This window comes from Neovison vison, chromosome 9, assembly GCF_020171115.1.
Source record: "Neovison vison isolate M4711 chromosome 9, ASM_NN_V1, whole genome shotgun sequence".
Classification (NCBI taxonomy): domain Eukaryota; kingdom Metazoa; phylum Chordata; class Mammalia; order Carnivora; family Mustelidae; genus Neogale; species Neogale vison.
Window position 1 is genome coordinate 18,529,351 of NC_058099.1, and position 21,073 is coordinate 18,550,423.

At 44.3% G+C, this 21,073-nt stretch overlaps 1 protein-coding gene across 9 annotated transcripts in view; it reads left to right on the forward strand.

Moving 5' to 3' along the window:
* Positions 1–1,042: 1,042 nt before the first annotated feature.
* TNC (tenascin C) overlaps positions 1,043–21,073 on the forward strand; it is a 93,973-nt gene continuing 73,942 nt past the window's right edge. For 2 of the 9 annotated variants that reach the window (XM_044265044.1, XM_044265045.1), the window contains exon 1: positions 1,046–1,466. The gene's annotated coding sequence lies outside the window, so the exon portion shown is untranslated. Of the gene's footprint in view, positions 1,467–21,073 lie in introns of all 9 variants that reach the window. The other 7 variants (XM_044265051.1, XM_044265052.1, XM_044265043.1 and 4 more) reach the window with 6 other exon arrangements.

The window sequence follows — 21,073 nt, forward strand, 5'->3', positions numbered from 1 at the left end:
GAAAGAACTATGGAGTCCCATGTTGTCATCTAAATGCTTCCCAGGTGTATTCCCTAAGTGGACTGAATTACTTCCCTAAACCTCCTTTTCTTCATGTGTCAAAAGGGGTCGACACCTGCTTGGCTTGAGCAAGCCTGTAATGAAATAATATCCATGAAGTGCCTCGCAGAGCACCTCCTATAGACTTAATAAGGGTGGGTCCAACCATAGCCACAGGTTCCATGGGCCTCATTTCCCTCCGCTATCACAAAACTGCTGTGCGTTGTGACAAGCTGAAATGTGGGTGCTGTGCCCTCGAGGCTTCCCGCCTGCCTCGCATGCCTGTGTGTGCCCTGCGGATCCTCAGTGCATGCTAACCACAGAGCGAACGGATGACTCAGAGCTTGGAAAGAATCCACAGCACGCTGGAGAGCAAAGGCGCAGTTTATGTCTCAAAGATTAAGTTGTTAACCTTTTTTTTTTTTCTTTGTGCTGGACACCTTTCCGCACTGAGAAGAAAACTTCAGAAAGGTTTTCCCCAGGAGGTGCTACTTAGAAGACAGGCCCATTCAAGGAACATGGGCATTGTCCACAAAGCTGTCCCTTATAGAGGGGGGGCGTCGGGGGGGTTGCTGGGAGGGTGAAGCCTCTGGGCAGCTGGGCAGGCTCCCTCACCCTGAAGACCAGCCGGGCAGATCTGCTGCTCCCCCACTGCCCTGCTGCTGACAGCTAATCCTGGGTTATCTCTCTGCTGGCCCAGAGAAACCCAACCGCCCCAGGCTTCTGCAGGGCTTTAGGTCCTCTTTCCAGGAACTGGGCTCAGCCCCTTTCCTTTTGGAGGTGCCACTGAGCAGCTGCGGAGCAGAGCCCCAGCGCGCCGGGAGCCCAGGGTAGCGGTGGAGTTTCCAGCCCGCCTGAGCGGCGGAGCCAGAGCTGCCGTCCTGCGCCCTCTCATTCCCTGGGCTTCTGTCTCAAAATGAGAAAATCCGTTTGGGGAGCCAAGCAAAAATCACACCTAGCTTACAGCTGCTCTGGGTCTGGGTTGGGGGTGGAGAAGGGGAGGAGGCAGAGGAGGAAAGCTGGAATTCCTACTTTTGCCATAAATTGTATGCAAATGGGTTCCTTTCCTGGCAGGGAGCAGGGAGTGAGTGCGTCTTTCATGAGCTAACCCTGTTCCGCTGGGAGGGCTGTTCCTTTAATTCACCAACTGAAAAAGTAGGAAAGGATGTCTGGAGGCGAGGCGTCCCATTACAGAGGCAGGAGCTGCTATATAAGCCAGCCAAAGCTGGCTGCGCTGGCCACAGCCTGCCTACTGTCACTGCTCTCCCGCGAGCGCAGACTCACGCCGGCCTCTCTTCGCACAAAGACTGTGCGGCTGCGGGTGACGCCGGGGGCAGCGCACGTGGGAGCCCCGCTGCTCACAGCCAGGCACTGACTCCATGGAGCTGGTTCATTCAAGGATCTAGGTCCTTCCCAACTCCGGAGAGGTAAGTGGGTTTCACCCGCATCACCAAAGATCCTTATGGCGCACTGTTTGCATTCTTGGTGCCAGAGGAGCGGTGGGCTCATCATTATAAAACTTCCTCCGTGTCTTCGCCGTAGGCAAAATGGTGTGTTTGTTATGATCAGATGCACCTTGACTGTCTTCTGCTTACCCCTTCCAGACTTGGAGGTTTGGAGGGGTTGTTTGAATTTTATGAGCAGTCACACGTGGAAGGAACTTTCTGTAAAGTTTTTAGCTCTGCGTCCTCCAGAGAAAAAGTGGGAATCTTCTCTTAACTCCCTGCCTGGCTGATTCACCTGTGATTATTTTGGTCTGCGGGGGAGAGTGGTAGGATTTGAAGGTGGAGATCGTTTGTGGTCTTGCTCTGGGATAGGTTAAGGGAAGGCTGATAGAGGATGATAGAACAATAAAATTGTATATCTAAACGGCACTCACCTTGCAGTGTACAAAAGTTTTGCATCCATCCCTCATTCCACCACATCCTCCCTGTGGTTAGACAGAGAGAGGGAGGAGGGCTGAAGAACAGAAGGGAGGAGGCAAGTCTTAGGGCCAGATGAGCAGCTAGAATACTAGGTGGGAGGGGGAACCCCAACTTCCATGCATACCCACGGGCAGGGGGACTCCCCATGGGTATCTCCTGATTCACTGATCCTTGGGCTGGGTACCTGTGCATGTCTTGGGGTGCTTAGAGCCAGTGGTACCTTGCATCTTTCTAGAATCACCTCCCCCTCCTCACCCCTCATCACAGAAAGCCCTGAGAAACCCCTTGCCCCTGGCTGGGAAGATCTACCTGGCAGACTCTGAGAAGGGCACAGGCGTGCTTCTCTCTCTTCAGTGTTACAAGGGGATTAGGAGCTTGGGTTTCGAAGCCAGGCGTCGGTCATTTTGGTGTCCCCACCACAACTATCATAGATGTTACCATGATGAGAATCTGCAACTCCGTGGGCCTCAGTGTCCACTTACCTAAAATGGGGACAATAACTTCTGTTGTCATTATGAGAAGGAAATGGAGCATAAAGCATTGGGAGAGTGAGTGCTCAGTAACCGGAAGTTTGGAAAAATCACTGTCATTTGTCAAACACTGCCATCACCTTGGAAGTTAAAAGAGGCATTTAGGCAATCTTGGATTGTTTCTCATGTGTTCCTCACCCCCTACCCCGAGCCCCCTTCTTTTCATCTCCCTGTTCTGAGGGCGTCTCACTGGGCTGGCAGGTCAGAGACTTGGCTATATTTCACAAGCAGGAGGTTGTTTTGGCACAGGTTAGGGGAAAGGGAACAGCCCAGGGCTGGATGTAAATGTCGGGTTCTGACTCCAGAATGCACAAGGTTTTGAGTTTGGGCGTTTGCAGATTCGAAAGCTGTCAGTAAAGTAGGATGCTGCGGGGGGATCTCTTTGGAAATGCTCTCCGTCCAGAGTGAGAGCAGGACAGGGAGCCCCACTTGAAGAATAAATGCCTCTTTTTCATGTTTTGTGGACTCCCCCCCCACCGGCCACTTTTTATGAAGCTCTCCCATATGTTCTTAGAAATAAAACCTGCTGCCCACCCCTGCCAGCTTTCTGCCTTGCCCTTTGGATATGGTCAGCCCAATGGAGGACTGGGGGAAGTTTGTTCAGCACTAAAGAAATCTGGGGGAAATTTGCTGGCATTGTGTGCATCGGAGCCCATTGCAATAGAGGTGATTGTGCTTTGACCATAGTGTTTCAGGTGGGTGACGGCGTTTAGGGGAAGAAATGCATACACATTATGAATATTCTCTGGTTTGCTCAGAACAGTATGAATCGGATAAGGATTAAAAGGGGGTATGACCAACTCTACAGTCTTTAAAGATTTTTTTTCTCTGTGCTTTGTTTGAAAAACCTAGCTTCCCTATCTCATCTTCTAGTAACTGCTTGTCTCCTCCCCCCAAAGAAGTTACTGATTTTCCAGCCCTCAGTTTTGTTGTCCATATAAAGAGGGTGACGATCTGTATCTCTCTGGGCTTTTGTGATGTCCAAATGAGATAATATATGGCAGATTCAGTACCTGACACGTAGTAGGGGCTCAATAAATGGAGGTTTTTCTTAGTTTTCTTGCTTCTCAGTTTATAAGGACTTATCTGAAATTCAGACAGTGGTTTTCAAACTTATATTTGGCTGTGGAAACATTCATTAAATGAAATTGATGGCAGAACTTCAGTACGGAGGTAAATGTGGGACTGCTTTGGCTGATGTGGGAGTGGAGGGTCTGAAACTCACCCCATTGTTCTCAGCCCTTTGGGACATTTCCCCAGAACCTTAAGTGACACAAATGCAGTTAAAAATCATGAAACAAGGCAGTGCACATTCAGGCTGCTGTTTTGCATTGCAGTTTGCCCCTTCGGGTCCCCACCTGGAACAGGAATCAATACGATTCCCCGAGTAAGACAGTAGACAAGAATATGGGAAACATAAAAGGCTTAACAAGGGATGCTGATTTTAATTTATTTTAATGATACCAGTAGCCAAAATACATGGAGAGCCTAGTCTATTCTATGCCCCCTTGTGCACATCATCTCACAAAACATCCACACGACGTCTCTGAGAAATGGACCATGCTTATTGGATAAAGACTAAGTTGAAGAGTAGAGAGGATGAATAATTTTTCCAGATCCTAGAATGCAGGGCGATGGAGCCACTTTTCAGACCCAGGTCCCGGTGACCCCCAAATCAGAAACATATTTCACCGTGTGCCTTCTGAATGCTGCTGCTCCTCATGCTCGCTGTCTTTAGAAGGGAAAAAAACTTCCTTTCTGACTAAATCTACCCCTCCAGCCAGACTGTGGCCACCCGTAAATACGCAGTAGCCTGATCATATAACCAGAATGGAATTTGGGAGGGGAATTCAAGCTGACAGATTGAAAAACATGTCCTCCTTAATTCTCCCCCTTCTGATGCTCACGATGAACTAAAAACACCTATTCTGCTCTTCCCCTGGGCTTCTGTGGACACACAGCCACGTTTTCTTACAAGGAAAGCAAAGCTATCTAACAGGTATAAAGCACAAGTCTCTCCACACTGAAGTCACTTTAGTTTGGAAAGTACCAGACATTCAGCTCACCCCAGATACACAGTTCCTTGTGGTGAGGATAAAACACACACACACAGTAATTAACATTGAGGCTAACTGTGTGATAGAGTCTGTCATTCCTTATCTAATTCTCAGTGTAACACTGCAAGTTATAAATCACTCCCTCTATTTTATGGACAGAGAGTGAAAACCCCAAGAAGTTAAGTGGTTCACATGAGGGTTTTCCATAAGTCAGGAGCGGAGTTGGCTTTGAACCCACACTCTCTAAAACTCTACTCTTCTTTCCACGGTGCTTTATTGCTTCCTGACGTCAGGCAGGGCTGACCCCTTATGGAACCTTGAATGATCTCTTTCAGTCATTGGCCAGATGGTCGAGAAGCCCCGGCTGACATTGGTATCTATTGACTTTACAGAATAGCCCTGCATATATCATTTTTCATGGTGCCCAGGAAAGGTCAGCTTATAGTGGTGCAGTTCTCTGCCTGGAAACAGAAAAGTTCGAATTTCAGCCCCGAGAGAGAGAGAATGACACTAAAGGTAGCAGTCGGGTCATTACTGTTGGTTTTCTTCCCGGGAAAGGAGGCACATCCTTGGCTGTGCTCTGCAGGCTGGAGCCCTGCTTGGAGAAGCAGGACCGCACCTGCCCTACACCCTCTCCGAGAGCCAGCTAAGCCGAGCATCTGGTGTAAAAGGGCTGATGTGGGGACAGAGTGAGATCAGTGTGCCCAGCCTTAGGGCAGTGCATCTCAAGACGATCGGGAAATAAAGGGTTATAGGCTCCAAGCCACAAATTCCCCTGAAGTCCTAGAGATGAGGGTGATGGTTCAGTTACTTCTCGACTTGAGAAGATCACAGGGGATTCCCGTGAATCTAAACCCGGCCAATCTGAACATCTCCAACATGTGGGAAACATGAGATGAAGGCTCCCTTCCAACAGGGAAAACCCCATCAAACTCCGACCATCTCCAGGCAATAACCCCATCCCAACAAAAGGCCTTACTTATCATAAAGGGCTGCGTGTACCACGTGACTGCTTGGTAGAGGGGAATAGTCTGTGTGCCTACCTGTTTCCAACCCTGGTGACCAGATTTTTCTTTCAGTAATGCCTCAAGCCTAGAATTGTTTTTCTGTTTCCTTCTGCCTTCTGTCATATCTCTGGCCTCTACTTAGTCATTACCGCACTGAGCGCTGTCAGTGTATCCTTTGAGCTTCCGTGAAGGATTACGAGCAAAATGCCCACACTGAACGCAAACCGTGCAAGGAAATGTCCTTCCACGTGCATTTCTAGTCTCTTTGTGAATGGAAGTGAAAAAAAAAAAAAATCATGCCAAGTTGTTTCAGATTTTTTGCAATTTCCTGAAATTCACAGGTTCTTAATTCTGTAGCCATGGTAACTTGAATAGGTTTGGCTGGTCCTTTGACACCCACCCCCATCCCCCAAACACCCTGTGTCAAGAGCGGGAGAGATTCTGTAAGCTCTGAAAGTTAACAGCTTTGCCTCAGAGCAAACCAGTGGCTAACTCTTGCCCTGGAGGAGGTGAGTTGGCTGCTCTGAACTCCTGCGTGAACAGGTCCAAGAAGGGCTTCTAGCTGGGGTGTGGGGGTGATTGTAATAGCTAACATTTCCTAACAACTCTACAGGCATTTTGCCTTTGAGTCATCAACTATCCAGCCAGTGTAACCACCCCCTGTTCAAACATGGGGATCCTGAAGCTGAAAAAGTTTAAGTAGCTTCCACACAGATAGTAAATATCAGAGCCAGAACTCAAACCCAGCTCCAAGTCCTGAACACGTACTTAAAACCATTAGGATAGGGGGCGCCTGGGTGGCTCAGTGGGTTAAAGCCTCTGCCTTTAACTCAGGTAATGATCTCGGGGTCCTGGGATGGAGCCCCACATTGGGCTCTCTGCTCAGCGGGGAGCCTGCTTCCCCCTCTCTCTCTGCCTGTCTCTCTGCCTACTTGTGATCTCTGTCTGTTAAATAAATTAAAAAAATAAAATAAAACCATTAGGATATGCACGTCAAGCTTGACACCTTAATTCTATTCATTTTCTGGTAACAGAGAGGGCTGGACACCCTCTCTAAGAGAGAATGAAAAGAGAATGAGAACCCCAGTGTTCTTCTCTTCAGCGGGAAAGCCACTAGCGGTATCTCTGACTTGCTCCTTCTGGTTTCACTTCCTGTGGAAACTGTAATGAAATAATTAGTGTATAATTCCTGATGCAATGTGTTTCTTCTACTGGACTCTAAGCATCCCAGGGTGAAGATTGATCCACACCTGGGGCCCTTCACCAGCCCGAGACCTGAAGCAGGTGCACACACAGAAGCAAGTGCAGCTTCGTGAAGCCATGCCTAGCCTGGGCTGGCTCAGCTACCCCTCTCCTAGTTCCCTCAGAACTCTCTGCTTCCCCGACTGACCTCTGTGCATTGTAAATACTTTGATAATCCCCTCCCCTGCCCCACCTGACTGCACACCCCTGACATCAAGGTCATCAGAGAGGCAGCAACTGTCTTGCTTCTTTTCCCCAAAGCCTCGCCACCTGCTGACAGGTACCAGGCCCCCAGTAAGTTATTGTTGAAGAAACTCTCTGCCGTCCCAAAGGAAATGGAACAATAGCACAGCATTGCCTCGCTTCTGAACTATGTTCCATGGCTTTTGAAGCATTTTTCTCTGTTGGGTCAGTTTTTGACCAAGTAGGATGCACATAAATTTATAAACATATAAAATGACTTTCCCATGCCTCACTCTTAGATTGTCCTGGCAACCATAGATAACCTTACAGGTGGGTAAACTGAGGCTAGAATGGTTGTCATTTGCACAAAGTGGAGAGTGGAAAGCTCCCACAACTATACCTTCACTGTGCCCCTCAGCCCTCAGGTTTTCTTCCCTTTTTCAGAAAAGAAGGAAGTTAAAGACAGCAGGTTGCTCTCCAGGGGAATATTTACATTTTTGAAGGACTGTTCTGTAGAGAGAGCAATGCTTAACTGATAAGAGAATTGCCAGTGTTGGACTTCAGGCCAGGGGATCCTTGGGAGGAGGAGGAGAACTCAAATTTATCATCCAGGGGTATGTTCAGGGGCAAAATCATACTTGGCAAAAAGAAAGATGGAGGGGACTGAATATTGAGCGCAAGTCGGTATGTTTCTGTCCAGAGCTCAAAGCCTACATGTGCAGCATAAGGAACTCCTGGCTTGTGGCAGTGTACTGGGGAACTTTCTAGGCATGTGGTCCAGCAGGAACACGTGGCCTCCCTGCAGAAGTGACACTCTACAGCCAGAACAAGGGAGCCCGAAGCAGCCCTGGGCTCTCAGTCAGCCAGAGCCTCTCCCAAACACTGCATCCAGTCTACGCACCAGGATACAAAATAACAGCAACAACAGCTATACCAAGAAAGCATGGAGATACATCCAGACAAGAAAGCCACAACTTTCTGGTTAGGGAAGAAACAGTCTGGGAGAAGCAAGTACGCAAGGAGTGGGAGAGAACCCACCTGCTAGGGAGCTCAGGGAAGTAAAAATCATCTCATGCTGGGCACTGGCACCTTTGGTGCTGCCCCCAAGGGAAGCGAGCTGCTCTCTGGGAAACTCCAGCCCTGGGTCCTGGGATGGTCACACAGAGGTGGCTTGATGTAGAGATGTCACAGTAGAGTGTTCTCATTTAGAGAGTGTTCTAAATCATAGGTGGTTTGTTAAAAAAATTTTCCGGAGAACCTAGAGGATGTTGACATTAAAAGGGCTCATCGGCAGCCTCTAAGTCAGGGCTCCACCTCCAAGGTGATCTGGGGGCTGCCGTAGAGAGATGGGGAGGCCAAGCAGGGGCTCCATTCAATCTGATTTTAACTTAAGCCCTTCACTTTTATCTGTTTTGTACACAGAGCTTCCTCATGAAATGTCATTTGGTCAAAGAGTTCTGTGGCAAAAAATAATAATAATAAAGTTTCTATAAATTGCTGGCCTGGTTTAACTCCTCTTATTTGAATGATAGTGAAACTGAGAGTCAGAAGAGGGAAAAGTCTCTCTAAGATCTCATGCCAGCTGGCAACAGGGTCAGGTCTCAGTCCGAGGTCTTCTGACTCTTGCTTTTGGAAGCTAGGGACAATATAAAAAAAAAATGTCAGAGTTAATATATTATTTAAAAAGGGAAAATTATCGGATTCTTATTCTCTAAACAGCTTTAGCACATATGGGTTGAGGCAAGAGGCCACTGTATTTGTTATCTCTTGCTGCGTAATAAATTGCCATGAAGTTTGGTGGTTTGAAGTAACATCCATTTGTTATCTTAAAATTTCTTTAGGTCAGGAATCTGAGCATAGCTTCCTTAGCTGAACATTTTACTTCATGGTCTCTCTTGAGGCTACACTCACAGTGTTGGCCAGAATTGGGGTCTCATCTGAAGGGTCAACTGGGGAATTAATAGCTTCCAGGCTCACTTGCATGGTTGTTGGCTATAGTCAGTTTCTTGAAGTCTTTTGGCCCAAGGCCACCCTGAGTTCCTTGCCACATGTACTTCTCCAACATGGCCATTAGTTTCTTCAAAGCCAACGAGAGGAGAGAGAGAGAGAAAGAAAGAGAAAGAGAGAGGGGGAGAGACAGCCTGCAAACAAACAGACATCTTGTACAGCTTAATTGTGGAAGTGATACCCATCACCTTAGCTGTATATTTTTTTGTTCGAAATAAGCCACCAGGCCATCCCACACTCAAGGGAAGAGAATTGCACAAAGACCTGAACAGGAGGGGCAGTATCACTGGGGCCCATCTCAGAGCTTCTCTGCCATTCCAGCACTCCAGTGTCATCTATTTCTGACAACTTCTTATTAATAACAAGTTCACCCAAGCCACCTGCACTTCTGTTGATTGGCAGTCAACAATTATGATAGCCACTAGAGTGGACTGTGTCTTATTTATGCTTTCCCTCCATGTATAAGATGGAGCCAGGTGTTTTGCATTAGATGTCCTAGTTCACTGGGGAACCATAATTCCTCTTGAATATCTCAGGGTAGGATCATCCAAGGCAGTGACTTCAAATATATTTCACTCAAAAGCAGGATATTTGAAGTGACAAAATCTGAAACTCATCCAATTTCTCCCCTTCCCAACCTATTCCTCTCTTAGCAGATATAATGAAGACTAAATTTTGGGATTAATTCTTTCTCCCTTTCCACTTTTTCCTTCCTACACCACCATATTCCAAATCTTGTGGATTCTATTGCCTTAACAAGTAAATCAGTTCACTGCCTCCCCAACCCCTCCCTCATCATCCTAGTTCAGGTCATGCATCTCACAGGTGAACCATAGCAATGGTTTTCCCAGTGGCTCCCATCCCACCAGCCTTTCCTTTCAATCTGTCCCTCAACCTGGGTTGTAGGTAAACCTTCCCAGTCTTAAAGACTCCCAAATGATTCTCTTCTGGCCACAGAAAAAATTCAGATCTTCAACCTAGAATTCAGTTTCTTTCATGGTCTGGCCTCCAACCTCCAAACACATCTTGTACTTCAGCTGTAATCCATGCTCTCAACACCAACTGTTTCATGATTTTTATGCCCTGGAAAATGCCACTCCCTCTTTCCTATAATATCCTTCCCTTGTTTTTTTTTTTTACCTATTCATAATCTCCTTTCAAAATTCAGTTCAAAAACCACCTCTCTCCTCTGGATAGAGGAGATATCCTTTTATTGTCATCCTATTCTACCCTGTATCTTTTTCTGTCGTCACCATTATCATTCTGGAACTGGCTGTCTGCTCATAGATCAACTGCTCCTGCCAGTATTGCCAGTATAGTTCTTGAAAGGAGAATTTGTATCTGGTTCATCTGAAATTGAGCACAATTGGAATAAAATCAACCTTCAAACACAGACAGGAGTTCTTACTGTGTCCCAGATTTGGACTTCTCTTTCCTCACTAGAGTTTATTTAGAAAGCCCAAAACTTGAGGTTGTTTTCATGTCTTGCCCTCTGGGCTTCCAACTGTGTAGACTACTGTCTACTGTCTACTACTGTCTACTACTACTGTGTAGTCAACTGTCGTGACTTATGACAGAAGGAAGCTAGCACTGTTCTAGGACAGGAAACTATCTCAGGGCACAGACAGGAATGCCCTTGCTTTCAGAGGAGGCTTCTAGATCAAAGCATGCCCTGCCTGGGGTTTGGAAAAACCAGTACCAAGGACAGAGGAGGCCTGTCTGGGGATTTGAGGCTGAGTCACAGGAGATCCTGTTATCTGGAGGTTATAACAAGGATCAGTCTACAGCCAGTGGGAGGAAGGGAAGGACTCAAGGGAGGGATGGAGACAAAGAGTTCTCTATCTTAGGACATGGAGAAATTGACAGCACAGGAGAGGATCAGCTAATGGTTCAGAGTATGGCTTTGGCATTAGTTCTGGGTTCAAGGGCTTGCTCTTTTCTTATCAACATGATCTTGGGAAAATTACTTAACTTCTCTTACCCTCATTTTCATCCATAGTAAAGGCAAAATAGTAGCACATACTCCAAAAGGTTATTGCGATGATTAAATGGTGAAAGGGTGAGTGCATTGCTTAGTACAAAACTCACAGTCTGGTATAAACATTTTATTGTCATATTTGCTACCTGTTGTTGAAATGGTCATGGGGAATAAAGCTCCATTAGACAAGCAGTTACCAAAACTGTGGCCTGTGGAGCAACATTCTCATGAGATTCAACTCTAAAAGTGTTCTGTGGACAAAGGGGTTTAGGGAATCCTTTCCACTGTGTCCTGTTCTTGGGAATTCTTTTCTTTTTTTCTTTTTTAAGATTATTTATTTATTTATTTGACAGAGAGAGATCACAAGTAGGCAGAGAGGCAGGCAGAGTGAGAGGGGAGAAGCAGGCTCGCTGCTGAGCAGAGAGCCCGATGTGGGGCTCAATCCCAGGACCCCGGGATCATGATCTGAACTGAAGGCAGAGACTTTAACACACTGAGCCACCCAGGCGCCCCAGGAATTCTTAGCTCATATTCTGGAGGTGGAGATAAAGTAGATAAGAGGACATGCAAGATCCTTTTAAGCTACTCATGGAGCTCACATTATGGAAGAAGAAGATAGATGATAATAAGGAATCAAATAAACTTTTGAGTACAATTTCAGGCAACTATTTGCTAAGAAGAAACAGAAAACATAGTAAGGGAACAGACAATGAGATGGTTTTGAGTGGGGTGTCCTTTTCAAAGGGTGAGACATGGAGATGACATTAAGCAGAGATCTGAATAAAACAGAGAAATGAGCTCTGTAGGTACTCTGCTGGGAGTTTAGATTTTATTCTAAGTGTAGTTAGAAGCCAGTAGGAGATTTGGGGGAGAAGAGTACATGATCTAAAAAATCCTGTAGCAGGAACCTACTCAGCTTTGTTTAACCCATGTCCCCCAAGTTACTTGACCACAAATGCCGTTTTCCACAGGACATGTACCTAAAAACATTCTGGAATGTATTCTGGTAAATTCTGCACTAGAGCACAAGGCTTCATAGATTTTTAAAAGGACTATAAATTTGCTCTCACTCATCTAGACCTATGGTAAATCCCAGCAAACCACTCGGGCTGAAACAGGAAAGCCCAGAGCAAGAAAACCGAACTCTAGAGGTAAAGAGAAGTGGGGTGTCACCCTAATTAGCAGCTCTTTTTGGCTGAGATGATCGATGAGCAGAGCCAGGCTTCAGCAGACTCTGGAATCCCATCTCAGGCCAAAGGAAACTTGCCAACAACTGCCTAAAAACTAATAAGTGTTTGCAAACAGTACACCTTGGCTTAAGCATTCTCCAAAGGGGAAGTGTACAAAACTTGAGGTCCAGCCAGAGGCTCTGGGAGAAAGAGGTCAAATATTTCGGTGCTTACACACAGACAGCCACCAGATTGCTGCTAAAGATCTAGGAAATGGAAGGTGAGGTGTCTGCTTGGGCTCTGATCTCTCTCTTTACTGAGCAGCACTAATTTAAATTTTCACTTTACAGCTCTGCCTATTTGTGATGTCTGTCAAATAAATAAATAAAACCTTTAAAAAATTTTTTTTCACTTTATATAAACAGGAAGTTGCTTGATGAATCATCCTGGGTAGTAATTGAGAGCACGCATTTTAGAGTCACAAGGTAGGGTCCAAATGCCGGCTGTCCATCTAAACCGTCACTGAATCTCCCTGAGTCTCAATTTAACTTTCAGATGTGCATAATAATACCTGTCTCACCAGGTTGCCATGACAAATGACAAGATAAATGATAGCATGTATAAAAAGCTTCTAGCATAAGGCATGGCACAAAACAGATATATAGAAGGCTCTCAACAAAAGGTTAGTTTCCTTCTTGTCCAGTTCACTCTGTATCTGGTTTTACAACTATAGTCCAGCAACCATCAGGAAGCCACCAGGTGGCAACCTATTTTTATAAATAAAGTTTTATTGGATCACAGCCATGCTCATTCCTTTATGCCATGACCATGGCTACTTTTTCTGCAGTTGTAGAGTTGAGTCTCTGTGACATAGATCATCTAGCTGCAAAACCTAAAATATTTACTGTCTGGTCTTAGAAATAATACGGACTCCTGCCAGTGTTCTAACTTTAGATATCTAATTTCCAATCACCACAACCTAGCAAGGTGTATATTATTATATTTACACATATGAAACAATTGAAACAGAAATAAAGGCTCATCTAGTAAGTCCCCCTTCCAAAAACAATACTGAAAGAAACTTCGAAGAATGACAGAAGAGTTATTCATTTTTATGATTCACCCTCGATTTCCCCTGGAACCTCCTCTGTCTTCTATCTCTCCCAGGCTAACTTTGTTGACTTGCCTATTATATGCTGAATTAAATGTTATTGTCCAGAAAGGACTCCCCCCATCTCCACAAATTTCTTTCTTTATTTATTTGTTCATGAAAGTCCATTCTTTTAAAAATGAAAGTTGTAATTTCTAGACCTTTGCAAGACTCTCATGCCTTAACTGATTTCTTGGAAACAGTACTCTGGTTTTTTTTTTTTTTTTTTTTTTGGTCATACATAGCATGAGGGCCAGTTTTCCAGAAAGGAGAGATTTGTTAAGCTCCTCTGTCTGCTACTTCTCACTTTATCTTCCTCTCACTTACTCACTTTCTCTCCAGGCCAGACTCAAAGAGAGTAGGCTGTTTCCAGGGGCTTTAAAGATTTGCCTGAGACATAGATATTATAGCACATTTGGCTCTGTGCCTCCCCTCAAGTTCAAAACTGTACATAAAATGGCCGTATGCACTCCGGCTCCCCAGCCCCGCCCTCCGAAGGGGCCCCATTTTAGGGATCCAAAAATTCTACTTACTCATGTAAGTGATATTTGTTGCATAAATATTGTTTAAACTTAAGATAAAGTGAATCTTGCTTAAAAAGATAGCTTGGTGTAGCAGAAAGAGTATAGGATTTGGAATTATAAGACTGAGTTCTTAATTCTAAATAACATAATTACTGGCTGAGCAAGCTATTTCACCTTCTGACGCTTTCAGCTCTCATAACAGTAAAATATGAACAGCACTTCTTAACGGCTAAGATTGCCATCACCATTAAAGGACATCTGCTGGGACCCCTGAGTGGCGCAGTTGGTTAAACATCTGACTCTTGGTTTTGGCTCAGGTTGTGATGTTAGGGTCATGAGATTGAGGCCCACTCAGCACTGAGTCTGCTTGACATTCACTCTCCATCTCCCTTTGCCTCTCCTGCTCATGGTCTCTTTCAAATAAATAAATAAATCTTAAAATAAAAAGGGCATCTGTAAAGCTCCAGGCAGAGAATACGTGGGACACTGTCTGCCTTACTCACGGTTTACGTTGGTGGAGAGTTTCCATCCACAAGCCTTGCACTCAGAGACTGGCCATGATTGAATATCATCATTACTCCCATCTAACGTGTAAGGAAATGGAAGGAGGAGGGTGTAGATTTGTTCCAAATCTGAGCTTTCCCCATTGTGTGCCACCAAACCAAATCCCATGACATACTTCAAACACAAAATAATCAAGTGGGTTTGGAAAACACTATAAACTCTCCCCCTCTTGGAGATTTCCCATGAACACAAACCCATTAAAGACCCTGGAAAACCCTGAAGTAAACAAAGCTGTAAAATTTGTTTGGTTTAAAATAACATTTGGTTTAAAATAGCATTTTCCAAACATGTTTAACTAGGAAATCTTTTTTTCCCTTGCATTAATACCTGCCAACATGTTGTAGATTACATTTTACAAAATGCCACCTAAAGTTATACAGCTAATTAAACCCAAGTCGGGGGTTAAAAATATCTATTTTTCAGGCTCATGTGCAACTTCTCCAACTCTCTCTGGAAGTAAAGGTCTTTTATTGTCAATAGTTACCCTGGACCCTGAACACTGGGTCGTTTTGAAGTTTGCCTTTTTGCTTTGCTGTGCAGACCACACTTTGACATCAGTCAAAGATGGCGGCAGAGCCGAGGGTTAGGAATGGGCTCTCTAACCCATGAGTCTGTCCCTCTGAATGAAATCCCTGCTGCCCCTTTCTCGCACGGTGAGCTGGAGTGGTGTGAACCTCCGTTTCCTCATCCCTAAATGAAAAATAAACAAACAAACAAACAAACAAAGGTAAGTACTTCATAGGCCTTGGAGAGGATTCAACAAAATGACCCAAGTGAGACAGGCAGTATGATTCCTGGCACAGGTGTGTGTGCGGTCAGCGTCAGCTCCTGGGGAAGCAGAGAAATGGCCCCATTTGAAAAAGAGAGAACAGACAATGAACGTATGTTCCCTTGTGTATCACACAAATTAATTGCTAGAGCAGTGCTAGTTTTCCCTGAGAGTCCAGTGTCCTGCTTCCAATTTTAGAGGCGTAGTTTCATTTCGGGAGTCAACTTCTATCAAAATGCATCAAGTTTTATTGCACTTGATTCCTACCATCCTTTACATCAACAGACACTCCATCTGGTTCCCTCGGTCTCAGGTCTCAATCGGCATTCCATTCATTCAAATATCAGCACATTGGCTCAGAAAAGATTGCCAAAGCCATCTAGTCTTGCTATGTCAAATATTTGGCACACATTCTCACTTCATGACCCCTGGAGTTCATTATTAAGCCACTGCAGCACTTTTTTTTTTTTTCAATTTATTTATTTTCAGAAAAACAGTATTCATTATTTTTTCACCACACCCAGTGCTCCATGCAAGCCATGCCCTCTATAATACCCACCACCTGGTACCCCAACCTCCCACCCCCCGCCACTTCAAACCCCTCAGACTGTTTTTCAGAGTCCATAGTCTCTCATGGTTCACCTCCCCTTCCAATTTACCCAAATTCCCCACTGCAGCACTTTTACCCCCTGAGTCCAGACGAGGCCATGGCGCCAGGTGGCCATATCAGCTCACTGAGGTTGACAAGTAAGCTGAAACTCAGCTGCATCCCGAACCAGTTCAACCTCTCAGTCGATGTTTGAACCACCTCTATAATATTACTATTTCCTTATGTCTGATGCTGAGGAGCTCCCTAATAAGGGAAGCCACAGAGGAAGAGGGAGAAAAGCAGAGCAGATACTAATACTTAGGTAGCATTCATAACTCTATTATTCTAGTCACTGTCTCCATCAGCCCTGGAAAGATCCTGATTTTATAGCTGAAGAAGCCACCATTCAGAAACATTATAGGTTTTAGTCCAAGGCTCCCCAGCAGGTAAACAGAGTTTGATCTCCAGTTTTTCTGCTCTAAAGGCTATATTCTTCTCTATCCCATCCCAGTGCCTCCTTAAGAATTTCCAAAGTCTTACAAGGCTACATCTCTGGCATTGGATGGCTAACAACAGTTTCACAGGGGTCACCATGTCCCAGAGCCCTTTGTAGAAGGTCTCTTATATAACGTTGAGGTATGAGTCAGTCTGTAACCCATCCCTTCTAGACAAAGCTCTAATCTCTTTGCTTTGGCTCAAGAGCTCAGGAACCTACTTCCAGTAGAGTCAACTAGATTTCCTGAAATTCTGGATGAAAGCCAGAGGAGGTCATTGTTCCATTAGGAAATGAACTGAAATTTACATTTGGAGCAATTTTCCAGAATTTTACAAGAACCTATATTGTTGCCACTTGGTCGGACCCACTTTTTATTTTCCTTTCTGTCTAGGCAAGAAAGAGGAGAGAGAAATCAAGTGCTCTGCAGAATTTTTATTTCAGAAATTGAAACCAGACCACACCAGGGCAGTTTGTGGTCTGAATGTATCAATGGATCTAGTCATATTTCATCTGAGCTTTTCTTAGGTATACTAAACCACAAATATGAATCTCATTATTGTGTCTGGATGGAAATATTTTATGGATTAAGACTTGTGAGTTTAATTGGGTTGGTAAGGAAACTTCTGTTTGGGGGATGGGAAGAAGGAACCCACAAAGCATCACCGGCCCTTCAGCCAAAAAACAAAAGAAAGAAACATTTTGTGGGGAGCAGAGGGGTATACTTAATATTGGCTACTTGACATGGGTCTAAAATGAAGTCCGAATTTAAGTTCAGCAGAAATATTACCAAATTAATAATGGATCACAGGTCCCTAGAGCCAGAGTCAAGGACTGGGGATGCACACTCTTGCTTATTTGACAGGAGAGTGGATGGGACCTGCCCAAGGTCCCACAGTGAGTGGTTGGCAGGACTGTGCCTCAAAGCTCATTTTCTAGCCCTTTGATCTGCTGCACTCTCCACTATGTGGTCTTAGTAGAGCCTCAAATCTCTGGGAGCTGAAAAATAAGTAGTGAAAAGTCAAAATTCAAAAGAAGAAAGAGTGACCTAATCTAACCAACAACAAATACTGCATTGAAATGGAAAGAATTGCTGACTAATAACCCAGGAGGCTTCATTCCCATTGAAACCAGAATTTTACATGAGTACATCAGAGGCCTGGTTGAGTTTGTCTCCTGCTAAAGGTCTAGTTGAGTTTACTTTGTTCCTGTGGAAGGTCTGTCTCAACACAGACAGTACCAGGCTCTCAAGAACCCTTGAGGTGTTGCCTGGAATCTCATGGGAAGAAGCCCAATGTGTCTTGGTCTCCCTGTGCTTAGTGTAGTGTCTGGCATATAGTAGGTACCCAGTGAACAGCTGAGTGAATTAAAATTAAGTAATTCCTGGAGTGCAGCTATAGTCAATTCCTTGATACATCTTGTCCTAGAAGAGATCACAAGAGAACTGATTCTCTGAGAGCTATCAGGAAAATAAGAGTATTTGTTCATTCAGTCGTTCCATGCATAGGTACCTCTGCTATGTGTAAGTTCAAAGCAAGAAATATATTCAGCTTTATTTCATGTAAATATAAACATATTGTGCCTTCACTATGTTGTAGACACTGAGCTTGGTGTTGGGTAGTAGGAGATGAATGACTCAGATATTGTTCATGTCTACATGGAGCTGACAGATTCCATTCAGTCTAACTCCTTATAGTCCAACATAAATACAAGATAGAATTGGCTTGTGCTCTAAAAGAGGAAGATATACATATGTAATAAGTCATCCAAAATCAATTTTAGAATGACACATGATGGAAATCATATCAAGTCAAGAACTTAAGAATTCAGAGGGAAAAAAATTACCCAAAAAACTTCTAACAATAGATGACTTTTTAGCTCTATCTTGAAGTACAAATAGATTTGTCCACTCAGAGATGGCAAAGGGGCTCTTGAGCAGCCTTCAAGAAATCTGGTACCCTCTCTCATTGATAACTGGGCTTTGACAGTATCTCCAGAGATTTTCCCAGTTGAGCCAGGTGTTTGAAAGTTATGGAGACAGAGCTTGGGACTGGTCTTGAACCACAACCTTTTCCCCAGCCTTCCAACACTAAAGGCTGTGGAAGACCGTGGTTTAGGGCACTTATTTGGATTCAGATCGACTTGTGTTCAAGTCTTGACTCCACTACTTAATGCGTGTCTGAACTTGCATAAGCCACATAAATATTCTCTGCCTCAGTTTCCTCATCTTCAAAATGAGAATAAAGATACTGCCTCATACCATTTTGTAAGAATTTAAAATTGGAAACTTAATATACTTACTAGCAAAATAAGCACACGGAATGGTCGTAGATGACCTTTTTATGACTTTCATTAGCATTGTTATTATTTCAAACTCTTCCTTACCTTCAAGGCCTTTTCAATCAACATTTGGTGGTTCTGAGCATTTCCTCCTCCAGGAAGCCCTCTGGGAGCTTACCTGCTCAGACTGATACTTTCTTCAATTCCTTCTTCAGGCCAGCACTGCTACTGAACCTTGTGTATGTTCTAGTTTCTGAGATTTCTGGAAACAGAATAAGTCCTTCTTCTGCAGAGTCTCCCTAGCTCTTAGCACAGTGTGCAACCCATAGTAAGTAAATAGCAAGTGTCTCTTAAAAGAATCTTCTCACTTACACTCTTGCTGTCAGCCTGAGAGTGTGCCATGTTCACAATCTGCAATGACACTTAAGAATATCACAAATATTAAATCCGCAGTATATGGACTTAAAATCAAATAAATTTGTGGGCATCTGGATGGCTCAGACAGTAGAGCATCTGACTCTTGATATCTGCTCAGGTCATGATCTCAGAATTGTGAGATTGAGCCCCACATCAGGTTCCCATTTGTCCATTGATGGGCATGGAGCCTGCTGCTCTCTCTCCCTCTTCCCCTCCCCAACCCCACACATGCATGCATGCTCTCTCTCCCTCCCTCTCTCTCTCTCTGAAAAGATAAAAAATAATAATTTTTAAAAAAACACTGCATTTGTGAACTTTCAGGAGGAAATTATAAGCTTTATGATTAGAACATGCTGATCTTCCTCATTGTTGTATCCTTCATGGTTCACTCAAGGCCAGGCAGATGGTAGGTATTTAATAACTATGTACTGAAAAGATGGTTGGTTGGTTGGTTGGTTGGATGGATGATGGATGGATGGATGGGTGGATGGATGGATGGATGGAAAACTGAAGAAAACTTACAGGACCAATAAACCTGGAAATCTCATAACACAGAGTCTCTCCAAGACCCTATTGCTGATACTTCTTTCTGAAGTATCTTTACAAAAACCCCAGACTAAGAATTACTAGAAACCTCTCAGATGCCCTTATTTTTGAAGGGCTTTCCGTAGCTAGGGGGAGAAGATAAACCTCAATCAAATTCATTGACCAAGAGGGAGGATCTCTGAGTTTTAATATCAACTTTACCACTAATTAGCTACGGACCTTCTCTGAGGTTTCAGTTCAGTAATTCCCTTTCAAGGCCTGTACTACATCTCCTGATTCAGATGTATCTGCCTGGAGGGATGTATTCATACCAACTGGGAAGCAGGGCTCTGTGGAAATAGATAGGTGCTGATTAGCAATGCCTGCCACGTATACTAGAAGGATGTGTTTTGGTGATACAAATTTGCCAACCCCCTACTCCATGATCTTCTACAGTTGCTTTTAAGCCCCACTCAAATCTGATTTTCACTCGTGTCTGTCTGTGCCTATGGAAAGTGCTGAGAAGCTGAGCCAAATGTTTCCCGTCAGTAGTGTCTTAAAAGAGTCAACCACAACTAGCCTCTTCTGAAGAAATCCCTGGCGGAGCGGCATGGACAACCATCCCAGGAGGAGCACTGCCTCTTGGCCGGGGTACTGACCTCCCAGAAAAGAGCCCCACCCTAGGCTCACAGACTTGCCTTTCTTGCTACCAGATGAGAATAAATAAACCAGGAGAAAAACTAGGGCTGTGACCTCTAAGTCCTCACTCCGCTGTGGATTTCAGAGTATCCCTATCCCTTGACAAACTGAAGCACTAAAAATGGTACACTTCCAAGGAAAAAGGAATAGTGGGCAAGAGAGGGCTTCCCTGCCATCCCTTATAAATCTCCCATCCTTCAGAGACTAGCCTTCTAATACCTGTCTTTTCCAAATCAAGGACACAAACCGTCACACAATAACAACACGCACAGATTTCTGAGATCTCTCCCCCCTTAGGCTATGTCCTAAATATTTTTTATATATTATCTCATTTAATTTCATTTTCTGCCACTTGCAGTTAGTTGAGAGAACTTTATTCTGAGGTTGATACTAGTGTTATCATTTTACAAACAAGAAAACTGAGTCTCAGAGAGGCAAAGTTACATATCAAAGGTTGTAGCTACTAGAAGGAACCATATGAAGTTACCTTCTATCCAACCATTTCTGACCTACAAAAATGGCAATTCCATAGGGGTCAAACTGAAAGCAAGTGGCAGAACCAGGGTTCAATAGTACTTGACTGATTCTAGAAGAGATATTCTCAAACATTGCTGACGTTCCCTGGATAATGGTCCATTTTAGCATTTATTGTTCTTCCCTATAATTATCTGTTGACATGTCTGTTTCCTTTACTGGACCATGAATTTAATGAGAGCAAGAATGATCCATCATGGGTCTCTCAGACACCTCACTATCCCTTGGGCTATCTTAGCACTCATTCAATTTATCTGTGTTAAATGCGAGAATGAATAATTTTTCAAATGAGTTAATTCTCAGCCCTCTGGGATGATTGCTGGCTCCAGTAGCATCCGAGTTGGGCACCAGTTAAGTCACCATGCTACATGAATGGATAAATGCTTTTCAGT